Raw genomic sequence first — 19,760 nt, 5'->3', positions numbered from 1 at the left:
CTGCAATGCAACATCAGCAACACAGGTGAAGGGGCTAATTGGGAACAAAAGGATGCGGCGAGGGTCACCACTTAGTGAACAAATGCGTGAGCTGATTGTTGAACATTTAAAGAACAACATTCCTCAATGAGCTATTGCAAGAAATGTAAGGATTTCATCATTTAAAGTCCGTAATATTGTCAAAAAAATCTGGAGAAATTACTTGGCCGAAAACCAACATTGAATGCCTGTGACCTTTGACCTCTCATGCGGTACTGCATCAAAAACCGACATGACTGTGTAAAGGACATCACCACATGGGCTCAGGGACACTTCAGAAAGTGTCAGTATCTCCAGTTCGCCGCTACGTCTGCAAGTGCAAGTTAAAACTCTACAATGCAAAACCAAAGCCATTCATCAACAGCATCTGTGATGGTTTGGGGGTGTATTAGTGCCTAAGGCATGGCCAACTTACACATATGTGAAACATGCAATATTAATGCTGAAAGGTGCATACAGGTTTTGGAGCAAAACATATGTTGCCATCCAAGCTACATCTTTTTCATGGACGCCCATGCAAGCTGCATTCTGCATGTATTACTACAGCATGGCTCCATAGTAAAACACTACTACAGTGCTGACAAATGTTTATTGTCTAGCAGCGGCTACAGACAATAGCACTATTGTCAAAAAAATCAAAAAACGTCCAGTTCATCCATGTGGTCGGTATCGGTATCGGCCGATCTCGCTCATGGGTGATTGACATAAAACCCTGATTGGAGAATCTCTATTGCAGACTTAAATGCCAGTAATTGCAGGAGCTTTTGGGTTTGGCGGGTTACACCCTGGACTGGTGGCCAGCCAATCACAGGGCACATATAGACAAACAACCATTCACACTCACATTCATACCTATGGACAATTTGTAGTCGCTAATTAACCTAGCATGTTTTTGGAATGTGGGAGGAAACCGGAGTACCCGGAGAAAACCCACGCATGCACGGGGAGAACATGCAAACTCCACACAGAGATGGCCGAAGGTGGAATTGAACTCTGGTCTCCTAGCTGTGACGTCTGCGCGCTAACAACTCGACCGCCGTGCCGCCCCAGGGCTGTAATAATCATAATAAAATAACCAGTATTTAGAAGGTCATAAACAGGTGTAACATAAACAATGCTCTAACTACAAAAATATTAAATTTACAATCAAGAAGTCCCACTTTTTGGAAATTCATTTATCACGGTCAGGTCTGGAACCAATTAACTGTGATAAATGAGGGATTACTCTATTTGTTTTCGGAGTGGACACAGGTACACTTCCTGTTTCTCACTTAATGTCTACCGTGCAGAAACTCAGCATGCCGTTCCAACTCTAATTGGTAGATTCTAAAAGCAAGATGACATGTTATTGGTTATTCTGCAACAAATTTCTATTTGCTTTATTGATATACAGTAAACCTCGGATATATCGGATTCAATTGTTCCCACTGGTTTTGTCCGATATAAGCGAAATCCGTTATATGCGTATACCGGAAAATGTCCGTTTTACGCATATATCGGATTTATATCCGGTATATGAGTAAATCGGATTTTATCCATTATAAAAAGGCACTTCCTTGACTATGTTTCCACTGTACCTGGACTGGGCAATGAAAAGAGACGTAAGGTAATGAGAATTTAACTTTATTGGACTCTGAGCATAACAAATTGTTAATTAAGCTAGGCCCTGTTACGCCCGTCAGGCCTACGTTATTTCCAATAGTGAGGTTAAGATCTCATTCACTGCTGTGCTAGTATTATTGACGTCACTCACTTTTATATTTGTCCTAAATCTGGAGCCAGGAGAAAGACAATAGCCAGTGACACCAACAAGATTAGCATAACGATGCGGCCATCCGATATATGCGAGGGAAATTTAATGGAAATGCATTGGAACGGGACTGGAGATTTTGTCCGAAATAGGCGAAATCCGTTATAAAAAATCCGATATATGCAATGAATTTTTATTGGAAATACATTACAGAAAAATCGGTTCTTTTTTATCTGTCCGTTGTGAGCAAATTTCCGATATATCCGAGTCCGATATATCCGAGGTTTACTGTACTTCCACATCCCCAAAATTACTGCTTTTCCTGAAATTCCTCATTATGCATAACACAAATTCCTTTTGATCTTGAGATTCTTCAATTCTTACTACTTCCACACACAGCTTTTGGAATTCCCACACAATTTCTAATCATTATCAATATCAGTTCATCAATGACACAAATGGTTTTATTGTCGCTTGAAAACAAAGAAAGTAAAAATAATTCTTATGTTTTACGACGAGATGATCTACTGCATGTTTGTCTGCTCCATCATAGATATGGATGGTTATGGATGGATCACAATGTGGCTGTCAGCACCGTTGTTCCCTTTCTGCATTCTGATTTGGTCTATCTGGGTCAGGCTAACAAATGGTCAACTCTTTTTGTGTGTATAGTGTACTCTTTTTAAATCTTACATACACTATTTCACATGGACTCTCGCTGGATGGAATATTTCATACATTTAGCCATACATAGTGTTTTTTTTAATATTTTTGAAAAGATGAACTCAGCTTCTCCCCATGTTTTAATGATGTAAACATCAACTGCAAATGAAAAAATTGCAAAGGTACTGCCTTTTTAAATCCCTTTTTTTCTGTATGTTCCTAATCCTGATGTACGCTAGCGTTAGCCATCTGGTGCAGTCGACATGCTTATCAACTACAACACACAAATGCCATCTTTAAGCTGTTTGTATGGGCGTCAGTCATGTCTTAATCTTTCTTTTATGAGATCAAATCTGCCAGTGGCTACAAAAACATTGGGTGAACTCTTCTCTCTACTAGGTTTAATTTAAACATAGTGTTTTGGAATTTGTTTGGAGCTCAGAGTTCTTAAACGCTTAAAGCCTGGGCTTGAGGGGCTTGGTTGAAAAAAGACATACCCGAAATAAAGAGGCTTTTCCTCTGCATGTAGGCCAACAAGGTCTGCATGTATGATGTGAATATGTTGCTGCCTATTATTTCAAAAATGTTTTTCAATAAACGTTAAGGGTTATATTCTGGGATAGAGGAGGCGTGAGTGCAGAGAAACTAAAGATAATAATGGATTGAATGGACACGGTGGAGAACATTAGCAGTTACTGTAGGTCAGAGCCGCTATGGTAGAGTCACTCACTCCCTCTTCCTTTTATCTTCCTAATTAGGCCTTATTGGCACTCCCCTTCTCTCCATATCCATTCCACTTCCAAGAAGGATGAGGGAGACATACTGTATAGTTCAGTGGTAGAAAAAAAAAATCATACATGTGGTCATTAGTGCGTACTATTGATAGCCGCACTGAATCTAATTATCCACATTAACAATCTTAACCCACATTGTATGCATTTCTCTCCAGAGAGACATAGATTAGTTCACTTCAACTTTATGTCACATTGACGAGAACCAATTACAGTATGTTGGAAAAAAAAGAGGACATATAAAGTAGGGGGTGTCACAAGATCTCATGAGATTAAAAGTTGGGAAAGAAGCACGATAATAAATAAATGAATGAATCACACAATACATGTAGCCATGACACACAGGAAGAGACTTCACTGGTTGCATTGGTTGCATAGAGCAATGGCATGAACAGAGTGAGCCCTTTTGTCAGCCATACAGTCTCCCTTTGTTTCAGTGGGTGGAGGCGCGGCCACTAGCATACACACAGAGTGCAGAAGAGTGTAGCATAGTAGAAATTACATGAGTATTAGTAGATTACAATATAGCCGTAATATAGCCGAGTAGTTCGCATGTAGGCCACACAGTGCGGAAGACCAGGGTTCGATTCAGGTCCAGAATCCTCTCTCTTCAATTACCATTGTTCACCAGTGATGCAAGCTAACTAAAGATAGGTAAATACATCATCCAAGTTCATTCATTCATTCATTTTCTACCGCTTTTTCCTCACGAGGGTCGCGGGCGAGAGGCGGGATACACCCTGGACTGGTGGCCAGCCAATCACAGCGCACATATAGACAAACAACCATTCACACTCACATTCATACCTATGGCCAATTTGGAGTTGCCAATTAACCTAGCATGTTTTTGGAATGTGGGAGGAAACCGGAGTACCCGGAGAAAACCCACGCATGCACGGGGAGAACATGCAAACTCCACACAGAGATGGCCGAGGGTGGAATTGAACCCTGGTCTCCTAGCTGTGAGGTCTGCGTGCTAACCACTCGATCGCCGTACCGCATCATCCAAGTTGAATCCCTAAAAATACACACACTTTTTAAACACATTTAAAGTAGGGCTGGGCGAAATATTGATATTATAAAAATATCGATATATACTTTAAGGACAATATTAAAACCAGCCATAATCGCTGATATCGACATAGACTGGATTTGTGTTCTATCTGTATATGATTGGATGAGGGGCAAAGCAGAAGCCCGGCGGCTCAGTTGAAGTTACATTGGCGCAACTTGGCATGGGCCATGACATTCCAGTGGATTCCAATAGGTGGATTGTTTGCGACATTTGGTTCCACTTGGTGGACACTTTGCGCTGATTGCTTGATACAAGTGATGCGACGAAAATTTTAAACATTTTGAAATTTTCTTGCCTCCGTTACGGGCCACCACGAGCCAGTTGGGAGGCAGTTTGAGCCACTGCACGCCACTAGGCACCTTATTGGTGACACTAGGTGCCACAGCAAATGGACTCTACTAAGGTAGAAGAAGTCGGCAAGGAACAATCAGAACCAGAACCTTAAAAAAAATCATTTTCACCACCTTAAAACTTGGCATTAACTTAATCCCATTTTGTCTTTTTACATTTGGAAGCTCTACTTGAATCCTCCTTAAGATCCAACAGTGCAAAATACAAATTATTTAAATTTAAAATAAAAAATTGAGCAGTAGTGTATGTACTGTCATGCGTGGGTTTTCTCCGGGTACTCCGGTTTCCTCCCACATTCCAAAAACATGCTAGGTTAATTGGCGACTCCAAATTGTCCATAGGTATGAATGTGAGTGTGAATGGTTGTTTGTCTATATGTGCCCTGTGATTGGCTGGCGACCAGTCCAGGGTGTACCCCGCCTTACGCCCGAAGACAGCTGGGATAGGCTCCAGCACCCCCCGCGACCCTCGTGAGGAAAAAGCGGTAGAAAATGAATGAATGAATAAATGTATGTTCTGTATTGTATAACATTTGACCTTGACATTATTATGAGAATGTACCATGACCATCTCTACATTAAATCATTGTTTCCATTATCTTTTAGTGCCTCACATCTGTCAGTTTTCCAGTTTGCACCAGTGCTTCAACACAAAATTAAACACAGCTGAGAACACAATTAGGGTGATTTTTTTTTTCTCAGTTAGTTTTTATACTATGCTGGTGAAATATTTATGTACAGATTCCAAGTCCATGTCTGAAACTAAGCCAGAGCATTGGTGTAGTTGGCATATAAGAGAGGACTTCATAAGGTGTCGACTAATGCTGTGTCTTTAGGCTGACAAGCTTGTGATGTCACTGCTGTCAGCCACGCTTGTTTGTGTGCGCGTGGAAGGCATGCTAATCAAGTAGTTTGTGATCCCATGTGAGCCAAGCAGTGTTTATTATGCAACTGGCAAACTGGCGAATCTGAGCTCAGCTAACAGAGGAGAGACACAGAGATGGATGGATGCATGGATGGATAGCTGCATAGAGATGAATGGATATCCAGCAAGTGAGGATGAAGTGTTTGTGTGTGTGTGTGTGTAGTTTTTCGAAACTTCAGTGGTGTTCAACGAAACACAAAGGTCTGTGTAACAACTAAGCCTAAATGATATGATTTGGATGTTTGGAATATAAACTACTTAAAATACAGTGACCCGTTTATGTCAGCACCACCTTGAAGTGGCTGATTCACATCGACATAATTGACTATAACTATTGACATAACTGAAACCATAACTCGCCATTGCTTGCACATGAGTCAAAGCTAGCATTGGGAGAGTTCATTATTCCCTTTTTCACTTCTAGTTGACCGTTCTTTGCGTGGTGGCATCAATGGCATCAGTGTAACATTACTGACACCTAGTGACCAGTGTAGACTAGTACATATCATATCAATACAGTAAACCTCGGGTATATCGGACTCGGATATATCGGAAATTCGCTCACAGCGGACAGATAAAAAAGAACCGATTTTTCTGTAATGCATTTCCAATAGAAATTCATTGCATATATCGGATTTTTTATAACGGATTTCGCCTATTTCGGACAAAATCTCCAGTCCCGTTCCAATGCATTTCCATTCAATTTCCCTCGCGTATATCGGATGGCCGCATCGTTATGCTAATCTTGTTGGTGTCACTGGCTATTGTCTTTCTCCTGGCTCCAGATTTAGGACAAATATAAAAGTGAGTGACGTCAATAATACTAGCACAGCAGTGAATGCGATCTTAACCTCACTATTGGAAATAACGTAGGCCTGACGGGCGTAACAGGGCCTAGCTTAATTAACAATTTGTTATGCTCAGAGTCCAATAAAGTTAAATTCTCATTACCTTACGTCTCTTTTCATTGCCCAGTCCAGGTACATTGGAAACATAGTCAAGGAAGTGCCTTTTTATAACGGATAAAATCCGATTTACGCATATACCGGATATAAATCCGATATATGCGTAAAACGGACATTTTCCGGTATACGCATATAACGGATTTCGCTTATATCGGACAAAACCAGTGGGAACAATTGAATCCGATATATCCGAGGTTTACTGTAGTAACATTTTACAAAACATAACATTTTACTACTAACAGGCTGTATTCAACCATGAAACAGCATGATTTATTAATCAAAACATTTTGAAAAAAACTGTCATAGAGTGAAGCCGTGAAATTTGAAGTGCAAAGTGGCGAAGGACGACTGTACTAAGAAACTCTGTTGGTCTTCTATGAAAGCAGGACTGAAACACTCCAGTGCATTGTTGCCACCAGTAGATGATTGCATTGCAGGAAAAAGAATGAAAGTGCAGCATTCCAAGCCATTAGCAGACCCTTCTACGGTAGAAGACATTAGCCCACATTAGTGGTGCAGTGAGTAATGCAATTGGGCGTCATCGGGGGGGGGGGGGTATGTGGGAACTGAGTTACTGCCAGTGCCGTGTGACGTCAACTCAAATGTGGAATACATGCCTTTGCTTGGAGAGCACTTGAAGAAATGCATTGATTTGACACAATCAAGTAAGCGGGGGAGGGGTGTCAGAGCCTGAAGAGCATCGGGGTAAAATGAAGCCATATATTTGTTTGCCACTGATCCTGTTCAGTTGCCCTACAGGTACATGTGCACAAGTGTAGGTGTGTGGGGGTTGGGAGACAAACACAAACATACTCCACTACAATGTGCAGTGAGCCAAGAAATAATAAGCCACGGGCCACAAAGGGCCCCTCGGACAGATTTTGGACACCCTGAATTTATTGTAAATGAGCTTTTTGGTTGCGTCATCAGAAATATGTGACAGTCATTTTTTAGCTCAATCTGAATTCTACCCCTTAGTCCTCCACTGTTGTCTTCCTACTTCCTCTACCGCTTAAAAAAAAAAAAAAAACAAGGGCCAAGGACTGGTGGCCAGCCAATGAATGAATGAATATATATAGTGAGTGAACCCCTCATGTAGCATTTGTGCAAATATTTTATAAAAAAATCACAAGATTATCAAACGTGTTTTGTTGCTGTAGCATTTGTTCATTACTACTGTTTTCGACCCATCTCTTTGGTATGATGACCGAGCTGTAGCCACAGCACATGAGGAGAGGAGAAAGACATTGTATATCTGAAGAAATGGCAAGTATGGTTATACTGCATGCTTATGTAGCATGTCTACAAGAGTTTGAAATATGGCCCCACGGGTTATGCTGTCAGTTTCTTCCTATGTCCTGCAGCCTGGTGCCACGGTACAGCAGACAAAATATCCCCCAAGGAAAGTCTCATCTCAGCAGACTGTGGTTGACTCAAATCTCCTCCCTCTTGGGAATACACCACTGTGCCCTCCGCCAAGGGTACTTAACCCTCAAAGACTTCCAACACATGGCAATAGATAATGATGGCATTATGGGTGGATTCTTTGGAGACTAGGTGTGTTGCGTGTGCTTCTGAGATAAGACAGCGTTCTTGAAGTGGCTGGAAAGTCAAGTCAGTTTTCTTTTTTATCGTTATTCTCTGTCTATGACGCCTCCTCCAGAGAGTGACCCGCCGAATCATGCGTTTTTTTTTTTTTCCTGGGTGAATTGCTTCATCAAGATTAGGCAGTATTCACTTCATATCTTTTGCTGAAACTTCCTGGGTCTCATTTGGAAAGAGCCAACGTTTAATATGCAAAGCTGTGATAGTTCCTGGACCGGAATGTTAAGTGTGGTGTGCATACTCCTCTGCTCAGTGGTGCCACACACATGCGTAATACACCCGGGAGGTATGGAAAATGGTCCACAAATTAGTCCTGGCTATCGACCAGCAAATTGATCTCAATTCATAAAGTATGCGCAATGAATTCTGATGCTAACCTCCTTTTAAATTGAAATTTCCATTGGCCAGATGTAGTTGGCCTGATCATTCACCAATCAATTTTCATATGCAATCATGTATTTCTGTTTAACATGCTGTGGATCCAATTTTGAGCAGTGAATTATTTACCTATTTACAGTCGACATGCCGTGGCTCTATAGTGAAATCAATTATGACTGACTTGAATAAAACACCTACTACACACGTTCCACTCCAATCAGGCTTGACTTGTTCTCCTCCGTGACTCCCAGCCAGGCAGCTGTTTCACTTCCTCTTTTTCATCATCTCTGGCTGTCTCTTTGTCCTCGCTCTCAGCTCTTTTCTGAAGTTTCATAAGCATAATCTCCGTGTGCTGGCGCTCAAGCCAGTGAAATTCACCCATCTACCCATTCATTTTCCATAAGATTTATCCTCATTGGCGTTCACGGTTGAGCTGGAGCTTTTCCCAGCTGACCCTGAGTGCTAGTTAAATGTGCCAGCGCGTCATGTCCATGCACTGAGTAAAAGGGTGGTGTGGTGTGATTGACACTCCATTTCAATCCTACCCTTTCCCCGATGCTGCGTTTCCATTCACGTACTTCAATGACTATACTTCTGTACAATGTGTACTTAGTTCCTGAGGACTACAATTTTGACAGCGTAGAGCACACTTAGCGAAAATTCATGAATTCATTAATTTTCTACCGCTTTTTCCTCACAAGGGTCGTGGGGGGTGCTGGAGCCTATCCCAGCTGTCTTCGGGCGAGAGGCGGGGTACACCCTGGACTGGTCGCCAGCCAATCACAGGGCACATATAGACAAACATATACATATCTATATAAAACATGTCCTGAGTTTAATTATAAAATATTAGCAATATTGAATGTGATCTTTTCCTGTTTAAATTTATCCCGGGTGCGTTCTTTCAGCGCATGCTCAGATATGACGTAACACGCAGATCCAGACGTTCTTCACTTTTAAAAATGGAGGCCAGCAATCGGCACTGGACTAAGCAAAGTTTGTTTTTGATTCAAACTAAATTTCAAGACTGGACAGACGAAAAACTGGCAATACGGAGTTATTCCAACAAGTGAAAGAAAAACTCAGGGAAGCCGGTATCACGTGATGTTTACGTTTTACTGGGCATGCCCTATTGACTATTCTGTTTGATTTTCACGGCGCATGTAGACAAGAGATTGGAATATTCCTTTCCATGGATACCATTGTTTCCCGAAAGGTCATTCGGAAAGAGAAAAACTTGTCATGTAAAAACGTGGCTACTGTGGAGTGTCTGTGGTGTAAAGACTGGCATAGCAATGTAATATTGGTCCGTGTGGCAACACCTACCTTGTTCCTCCGATAGACTTATTGATGCACGTGTGAGGTCGTGGTGACATTTTGTAACATTTTTGGTTAGTGATATGCCACACGATTTTTCCAATGTAAAAAACGTGCCGTGGCTCAAAAAAGGTTGAAAAACACTGACCTACACTATCATGGCTGGGAGAACCAGTGTGTTGGCCAGAAGAAGCCGCTTGCAGTGGCTGGGCTAGATGCATTAATGTCCAGTCAAGGTGAAGAAGGAGTCCTATTGAGCACGGATAGCTTGTGGGACTCCTGAAACAGCTGAGGGGTACCGTTAGGCCAAGTTGCATGTGGCTTTGGCGGTGGTGAAGGCAAAAGGTGTAGGAGGAATTCAGTTAGGCCATGGAGCACGGCTTTCGGTCGGCTTGGAAGAGGTTCTGGCAAACCGTCCAACACCTCAGAAAGGGGAAGCAGTGCCCGGTCCACACAGTTTACAGTGGGGATGGGAAGGCAAAGCTCTCAATTTACCCATTGATTGAGGTCCCCACCCTCACCAATGGTCATGAGCTTTGGGTCGTGACTGAAAGCACAAGATGGCGGATACAAGCGGCTGAAATGAGTTCCCTCCATAGGATAGCTGAGCTCAGAGTAGAGCAGCTTCTCCTTCACATCGAAAGGAGCCAGTTGAGGTGGCTTGGGCATCTAATCCGGATGCCTCCCAGATGCCTCCCTGGTGAGGTGTTCCGGGCATGCCCAGCAGGAGGAGAAAGCCTCGGGGCAGACCAAGGACGCAATGGATGGATTATGTCTTACAGGTGGCCTGGGAACGCCTTGGCATCCTCCCGGTGGAGCTGGATGAGGTGGCCAGGGACCGGGAAGTCTGGGAGACTGCTGCTCCCACCACCCGGTTAAGCGGAGGACAATGGAATGATGTTATTTTTTCAGTTACACCTTCCTTTCTATTCCTTTACTGGCAATTTTCTTAGTTATGGGCTTGCTCAGTAATGCAAGCCCCATAGACTATGGGGCTTGCATTACTGAGCAATCCCATATTGTTATTCCTTGTGGTGTTTAGCTATTATTATATCTATAGGACAACCTTGGCACTTTCTAAACTTGATGCTAGCATGATGACTGTTAGCATGTTCGCATTTAAGCTAATTTACTCATGTCTAGAGGCAAATACACACGTGGCATGATGTGGGGACACTATGGGACTGCCCCAAACCTTTCGTGACCTGAGGCTGTCTTGCTAGGTGCTAGCTTGGTAGCCGTTAGCATGTTAGCATTCAAGCAAATTTACTAATGTCTAAAGGCAAATAGACACATGGCATGATGTGGGGACACGATGGGACTGCATCAACCTTTTCGGTACTTGAGGCGTTCTTGCTAGGTGCTAGCATGGTAGCTGTTTGCACACCGGGCCCGAGGTTCACAGCACAGGTGGCAAGCCCATCAAAATTTCTGCGGGAATTTTCTAGTTTTTCCTTTAAAATCTCTTAAGGCAGACAAATAATACACTTTTAAGCCTTAAGGATAGCTAATACTAATACTAATTGGTGTGTTTTTTTTTAATTACTCCTTCTTGGCTGTACCTGTACTGCACCATATCCTACAACTAAATGGCGTAATTAGCCTGTGGAGACAGCCACCTTCACCAGGCTACAAATAGATCCTGACCACAGATGTCTGGCAGCCAACCATCGGCAGGTTGAATGAATAGAAGCTGTGTGTTTGTTGTGAGTGTAAAGGTGTGAAAAAACCCCACAAAAAACCAAAGAGGTTTTCATTTAATCTTCCTATAATTTGTGGTTGAAAGTAGGGCACTTTTGCTGCTCGGTGCTGTTGCACAGTGGCGCCACAGGGGGGCGTTGCAACTTGGTTGTTGGGAAGGCCACACACAGCGGTGAAGAAGAAATAACTAAACCACTGTGTTGGAGAGACGACAAACTGTTCCCGCTCTTTCATGTGTTTCAGGTTGGTGAAAAAGAAGTGTTTTTAAGTACGCCACGATATGTAGTATAGTCATGTGGAGTGACTTTTGATGTCTCTGTACTGTATGTTTGTTGTTTATATGAGAAAAGAAAGTCTGTGTATATATATGTGTATATTCGCTAATGCTAACAGGCCTAGCGGTGAGAACCGAAGCCTTGCCGCCTTTAGCACCCATTTTAGGTGCAAGTGAAGTAGATAGACAAAAGAATGAGTGAAGGAACAAAATGGATGTAGATTTCAATGTATATTTTTCTTATATATATATATATAATCTTAATATGGCTATTTCCTGTCAATTCGCAGAGCATGCTTGAATGGCTCGATGGTTGCAGTTGCGTAGAAGAAGAAATAAATAAATCGCTGTGTTGGAGAGACGACCAACTGTTCCCTGCTCTTTCATGTGTTAAATTGTGTAAAATTATAACTGTAAATCCCTAAGTCTAGTTTAGGGAGGTAACGTGCGTGCAGGTGAATGTGTTGTACGTGATGGGGGAATCATAGAAAGGTCAAATTAAATTGAAGAAACGCGGAACAGTTAAACAAACAATGTTTAATTAGATTAATTTGAAAAATCGTGTTAAATGCAAATGTATTAACCTCTGTGGGATATTTGTTCTGGCAATTATGGTAATTGGGATTTTTTTCAAATCTATGTAATTATATGAGATAACCATAAAGTCCATGAAATCACAACAACTCAATCCATGCTTTCCCTGGCCTTTAGGCTTTTAGACAGAATTTAATTCCATGTTTGGACAGAGGAAGAATTACCCTCGGCTCAAGCTAACATAACACATATTTAAGCACTAATAACCCAAATATCCCCTGGGTAAATTAAAGCCATCTTGTTGCTCATGACACTCATCTTGTCAGACGTAAAACTGTTCTTGTAAACACGAACATATCATCATAGCATCAGTGATTCTGACATAATTCATCCTGTACTCCAAATGTAACTTTCAGATCAGCATAGAGTCCATTAGAAAGTCCTAACTGGCAGGGTCTTCTACTGTAATATCCAAATGGAGCTTTATTGGAACGCACCATTAAGTGCTGCTGGGATTGTGGGCTAAGGGGGCGAGGAAGGATTGGACATCTATAATTCTGTTTTGTGTTTCGCAAACACTGATGGGAACAGATTAGGAGAGAAAGCATTTATCTGGTAAATTCATCACCGCATCTTTGGTATCTTGTAGACAGCTGACAACTGAAGGAGGAAAACTTGTATGTGTGTATTTGTGTTTGTGGGCGTGGCCCTTTGTGTGTTGGGGGGGTTACTGTGTCACTCTGTCTGGCCACCGACTGCTGAACACCAGTCACTCATTACATTTGCTGATCTGGGCATGCACTGCGGTCTCACGATTTATTATGCTGATATATCCTGATATCCCGAATATCGTATTTGGGTTCAGCTCCACCCCAAAGGGGGGTGATGTGTGCATGTATCTATGATGTTAGTTTATATCTATATCTTTAGTATGTGACTTATCCATGCTTCTACACGTCCTTTTCCTCTTCAGTCCGTCTTTACTCGTTTTCGATACAATACGAATGGAGAACGTTTGGTCATTTCTGTCAGTATTTCGGGAGTGATGATGTAATGGAATTGGTGGAATAATTAGGGTAATTTAAAAACAGCATTCAAAATCCTATTGGTACAGCTTCAAGGGTTAAAAGTTTAAAAAGAAGAATTTGGAAACTGGATTAAAAGTATTCACCTCCCTTTTGTGTTAATTCTGAACAATTTGCAACTGGAAAGCAATCATAAATATTGTGTTTTACTTCGGCTTGCCTCAAGGCCTGATGATATCCTCGACACTACAATTGAACATATTAAAGCCGCGTTCATTGATTTTTCAATGGTCTAGTCAACATCGTTACACCTGGTGTGGTGGTGTTCTCAGTCAAAAGTAACCGCCACAGGAAATGAATTTGTATCGAGATTATATTCATCCATCAGATGAGAAACCCACATGCACACACACGCTATACATTTCAGACTGAACAATGTCTTCAATGTCTCTTTCCCGTTGCAAGATTTTAGTTGGGAAAATGGCCTCTTACTAGCCCAGGATAGCCATAGCCTCTGAAAAGTACACCAGACATTGGGGTTGAGCGCACCTCGGGTTTATTTTACCGGACAATACAGCAGCATTTCCCCCAGCACACAACAGTCCTCTGCCAACAATTCACCCAGCTCATTTTACCAGTCAAAGTCCAACCATAAATCCCCAATGTGAGGGTGAGGCAAATTCTATAAAAGGTACCATGTGTACATTTTCACCACCCTTCCTTTATGTCACAAAAGCATTTCAATATTACTACATTTAAGTTTTAATTTCTGGATATATTTTAACCCCTATGTTACATTCAACAACATTTACAAAGATACACTACCCAGTTAACCCGCCCCTCCTTCAGGTGACATTTGGGAGAGTCCAATCAAGGTGATGATATGCACCTGGTCTCACCTGCACTCACATGGGCGTGCCTCCATGCTTGTGCTGCAACCAATCACCTCAAAGAAAGGAGAAAACTGATGAGAAATTAGAAACAAAATCAGTAACTTCTATATGAAAAACTAACTAACTAAAGTGGCAATTAAACAACTTAAATGGCAAACAAATGTAATATAACTAAAGCACTAACCAGAAAAAGTAACCGAGTTACTAACTGAGTTACTCCAATACAAAAGTAAAAGTAACTATTGCATTACTTGCCCCTGCTACACTGCTCTCACTGCGCTGCAGATTAGTTATGAAGTCGGTGATATATTTTTAGGTGGCTTCAGTAACGTGCAATAACGGGGTGTCGAAAATGGTAATAGTAAGAGTAATTAGTTAGATTATCCGTTACTGAAAAAACTAACTTCGTTAGTAACGCTGTTTATTTAAACGCCGTTATTCCCATCTATGATCATATCTTCACCTACAGGGCAGGTTTCCTGTACTTTTGTGCCTACTGCCCCCTCGCCAGACCAGTCAATGCATTTTATTGCCACACAGACCACCAAAACATAGCTTGATGTCAGCCTTGCATTCCTTCTACACGAGTAGGTGACTGACCAGGGGCTTACCTGTCAGAGACGCTCTTGACCAAATTTTAAGATGAAAACGCCACTGAAGTTGGGGAAAAAGGAGGATGATGTCTTGGAGTGGAAGACGAAAACACGTTTGATCCAGACTTTGAGAAGACATTTCAATAAAAGAGTGGAGACTTGCTCTGGTCTTCACCCCCCCCGGAGAGAGGAAGTAGAACCAGAGTGCAAAACGTTTGAAAGATGATGCCAATACGGTGTGTAACGTATTATGTGGATGACAACAATTCCGGCTTCCAACTCTTTTTACTAGAGTCCATTGATGGAATTTTACTTGATTCGATAACAGATAAGCTCACTACTTCATGTTGAGGTATCTGGTCGGTAGTTTATGTATTCATTTTGGAATACATTTTCAGTGCCTTATGTATTTTCAATACAGTTAGCCATGTTAACGTCTGCTCTGAGACATCATTCACAGCTAACAAGAGTGGTAAATAAGAAATTGGTGGTGGTTCATTTTTTTGTGTTAATTTAAGAGCAACAGAGCTAAAGTTAGGGTATGAAGATGAACACTACAGAAGGGTTAACGGACCGGGTATGGCCCGATCCTGTGCTAACCACGAGGTCAATGTGCGGTCCAACAACTTGAAAGTTGATTTTGTATTTGATTTGACCTCCTTTTCCCTCACAATGCAAATTGTGTGGATTTTTGGCTTTACAACTTCTTTTGGAGCATTTAATAGCCAAGCTTTTAATCTCTTTAATGCATCTTTCATTTCATCAATGCTGACTGTTCACTTTGTTCTAGCATACAAAATGCAAGTTGCTTAGTTTCTTTTTCACTCCCACTGTTCAACTGAACAGATGGTAATTGTGGAAGGTTTTTCATGCTGATGCAAAAATGTGTTAATCTATTCACTGTCCTAAATGATGCAAGGGCAAAGTCATGTCTGTATGCATTACGTTTAAAGTTTTTGCTTCAAGGCTCATCCTGATATTAAATGCAAATTACTTTTCAGCCGTTGTCACAAAATTCAAAGTGACAACACAACACACGCACCTACTGTGTACAGTACACTGTTAATAAATATGACAAGTGTGTCACAAAATCTCTTAAAATTTAAGTCTGACAATATATGTCATTTTGAGAACGGTTGTGTAGAGAGAACAGACTAGCCAGAAGCCAATCAATGCTTTACACAAACTATAAACCTTGCAAATCCAACCTGCCTGTTGTATTATATTAGACGTACTTAAGAGTTCTATGAAAACATGTTTCATTATTATTCATTCATTCATTCATTTTCTACTGCTTGTCCTCACAAGGGTCGCGGTTATGCTGGAGCCTATCCCAGCTGTACACCCTGGACTGGTGGCCAGCCAATCACAGGGCACATATAGACAAACAACCATTCACACTCACATTCATACCTATGGACAATTGGGAGTTGCCAATTAACCTAGCATGTTTTTGGAATGTGGGAGGAAACCAGAGAAAACCCATGCATGCACTGGGAAAACATGCAAACTCCACACAGAGATGGCCGAAGGTGGGATTGAACTCAGGTCTCCCAGCTGTGAGGTCTGCGCGCTAACCACTAGACCGCTGTGCGGGTTTTTTTTTATCATTTAATTATTTTTACTTTAATAATTTGTATGTAAAGCTATAAAACATTTTTATAATCCCTGCATTGTTATGTTACACAATTAAATAAAGTCTGTCAGTCCTATATTTCGTCATTGTAATGTTGGTAATGGTCTCGCAGTGTATTATGTATTGTCTTGTCTTGTGAGCTGAGTATATTGTGACACCCCCACTATGTACATTATGCTCTCAATAATAATATGTTAATATGCAAATATGGAAAACCCTGTAAGGTCTTGTCCCAAGCGGAGGCGTTCAAGTATCTTATTCACAAGTCAAGGAATAATGCAATGTGAGATTGACAGGCGGATTAGTGCAGCATCTGCAGTAATGCGGTCACTGTACTGGACCGAGTGCTGAGCCAGAAGGCAAAGCTCTTGATTTAGAGGTCGATCTATGTTCCTACCCTTATCTATGGCCAAGAGCTTTGGGTTGTCACCAAAAGAAGGAAATGATGATGAAAAGTATGAGAGTGTGCATACAAATGGCCGATATGGGTTTCCTCTGCTGGGTGGTTGGACTCACCTCAAGATAGGCTAAGCAGCTCTCTCATCCGGGAGGAGCTCAGAGTAGACCCACTGCTGCTTCACACGGAGATAAGCCAGTTGAGTCAGGATGCCTCTTAGACGCTTCCCTGGTAAGGTTTTCTGGGCATGCCCAGCCAGGAGGAGGCTTCAGGGCAGACCTAGAACACACTGGAGGGATTATGCTTGACAAATGTCCTGGGGTGGAGACACTTTGGGGTCATACATTCATACCTATGGACAATTTGGAGTCGCCAATTGACCTAGCATGTTTTTGGAATGTGGGAGGAAGCCTATTTCTGCAGAGATGCTGGAAATGTGGCTTTCTCTTTGAGAGTAATAAACTCTCTATCTACTGTATGCAGCTACAGTATGTGTGCATGTATGTTTTGTCAAGCACATTTTTACATGCTGTGAGAGTGACGTCCAGCATCCGAGTGATACCCTGTCTACCCGTTGATACTGAGGCGTCAGCACCATGTCTAAGATGAAAGTCAAGCGGCTAGCAAGGGAATGGAGATTCAAGCCTTTGACATCTTCCTTCTATTAACATGGAAAACATGAATTCAGTACTGAGCATGATCTACGAGCTAGCAGGAACTTCACAACTTTTAAATTGTGCTTTGCTGAATGGCTAAGAGCTAGCGTCCCAGAGGCTATGTGTGGAGCTAGCCGACTTTGTGATGACTTCAATTGAAATGAGAATTAGCTGAGCAACAACATTTATTGTTCAACATTCAAATGATATTATTCCATTTAAATGCTGCTAGTGGCCCGTGAACATGACCCAAGACTCCTCATTCGCTCCAGAAAAGTCAAGGTGGACCTGGGTAGTGTATCAGGTGACCATCTGCCATTTTCCATTACTTGATGGCAGACAGTGAAAAGCCTGCAGGACAATCATGTCCGTGCGAATGCTGAAATGTCACATGTAAAGACAGTGACTTATTAAGAGGAATGAAAGCGCACAGCAGAGCAGCAGATGCTTTGTGTCTCCCAATTCTGCAGAGCGACATCTGTTTTGATCATTTCAGATTCACTGACCTTTAAGGCTGCTTAGAGGAGAGGAGATAGGGACCCCATTTCTCTTTCTTTGCCCCCTCAATTGTAGAAAACTCATTCGAGGGGGTTGGGAATTTTATATCCCCTTTATTTTTTTGTGAGAAATCACTTCTTCCAACTAAATTATACCCATACATACTCCTGTTGTTTATATTACATATGCATAATATTGGATACACCATTCTCACCAATTAGCAACATTACCATGCTATAACTGCACATGCTGTCAGACAGTATTGGTGTAAATACTTTACTATGCTTTATTTCAGCTGTATAACTACAGGGAGCCGATCAGAGCAGTCCTGGGTCGAAATATGAACTACATGCTGGATTGGTCAACACTCGCCACGTTTACACGAGGAGTTTTTCCTCTTTACAAATGACTTTTTCGAAAACAATGGTATCCATGGAAAGGAATATTCCAATCTCTTGTCTACATGCGGCGTTATAATCAACCAGAATAGTCAATAGGGCATGCGCAGTAAAACGTAAACATCAACATCACGTGATACCGGCTTCCCTGACTTTTTCTTTGACTTGTTGGAATAACTCCATATTGCGAATTTTTTGTTCATTCAGTTTTAAAATTTAGTTTGGATCAAAACAAAAACTTTCGCCTCCATTTTTAAAACTGAAGAACGTCTCATACGTCATATCTGAGCATGTGCTGAAAGAACGCACCCGGGATGAATTTAAACAGGAAAAGATCAAATTCAATCTTGCTAATATTTTATTATTAAACTCAGGACATCTTTTATATATATATATACATTTTCTTTTTAAAGACAAACTGGACTTATGAATGGCGAAAGCTGCTTGCCAACCGCCAATAAACAACAGAAGTAGAAAAACACAACGAAGAAGAACGCACCCTGACAACCTTCCGATTGAGCGGGTACAAGATACCACAATCATATTGGGGAAAGGAATATTCCACCCCTGTGAATCCGATTATATGTTCATTCGGATTGGCACTTTTCTTTTTCGAAATGAAGTGTATACAAAGGTTAAATTATTTCCGTTTGAGCAAATAAAACAAATGCAATTGGAATATTTGGGTCCATGTATACGAGGCTACTGCTTAGTGCTGTTTAGATTAGAGGATTAGATTAGAAGTAGAGCACATTAAGAAACTTTTGCATATAAAATGTGTCAGAGCATGGAAACATGGAAATTGACTCAAACTTAAAAACTTAAAAACAATTTAAAGTCTCTCACTAATTTCCCTTCTGTTAATACATATTCCAATGTGGAACCTTCTTGCTGTGAGGTTGCTTCAACTTTCTACTTTAATGAAAAATACTGACACAATTTTATATCAGATATTCCTTGATTTCTTCTTTTCATTCATAACATTGTAGTCCGTTAACAACAAACCTGCCGAATTATGTCCATTTTTTGTTTTAATCAATTGAAGAAAAAACTTCCGACATACTGGGCCTCATTAGGCGCTGACCTTGGCTGCCGTGGCATCACGGACAGGCTTTCTTACACCATCAGGTGCCCAAAAAAACAAATGGCAGCAAAACGTGTTGGAGGGTAAATGAGGGTGATGGCTCATGACAGCTTTCACAGAGGTGTGCATTAACAGCTCCTGTCCTAGTGGAGGTGTCGCTTTCACAGCATTGTTTTTTAGTCCCATGGCAGCATGACCTTGTCTCGTTGAGCA

At 41.5% G+C, this 19,760-nt stretch overlaps 1 protein-coding gene across 5 annotated transcripts in view; it reads left to right on the top strand.

Annotated features, from left to right (window-relative positions):
- Positions 1–19,760, top strand: part of LOC131105890 (receptor-type tyrosine-protein phosphatase gamma-like) — a 181,826-nt gene that overhangs the window by 23,389 nt on the left and 138,677 nt on the right. Inside the window, exon 1 of one of the 5 annotated variants that reach the window (XM_058054373.1) lies at positions 11,133–11,802. The exons of the other annotated variants lie outside the window; for them this stretch is intronic. The gene's annotated coding sequence lies outside the window, so the exon portion shown is untranslated. Of the gene's footprint in view, positions 1–11,132; positions 11,803–19,760 lie in introns of those variants that run through there. 5 annotated transcript variants of the gene reach the window in all.

Source organism: Doryrhamphus excisus, chromosome 18 (genome assembly GCF_030265055.1).
Source record: "Doryrhamphus excisus isolate RoL2022-K1 chromosome 18, RoL_Dexc_1.0, whole genome shotgun sequence".
Lineage (NCBI taxonomy): Eukaryota > Metazoa > Chordata > Actinopteri > Syngnathiformes > Syngnathidae > Doryrhamphus > Doryrhamphus excisus.
The sequence above is the reverse complement of the archived record's forward strand: the minus strand, read 5'-3'. Positions and strand labels throughout refer to the sequence as shown.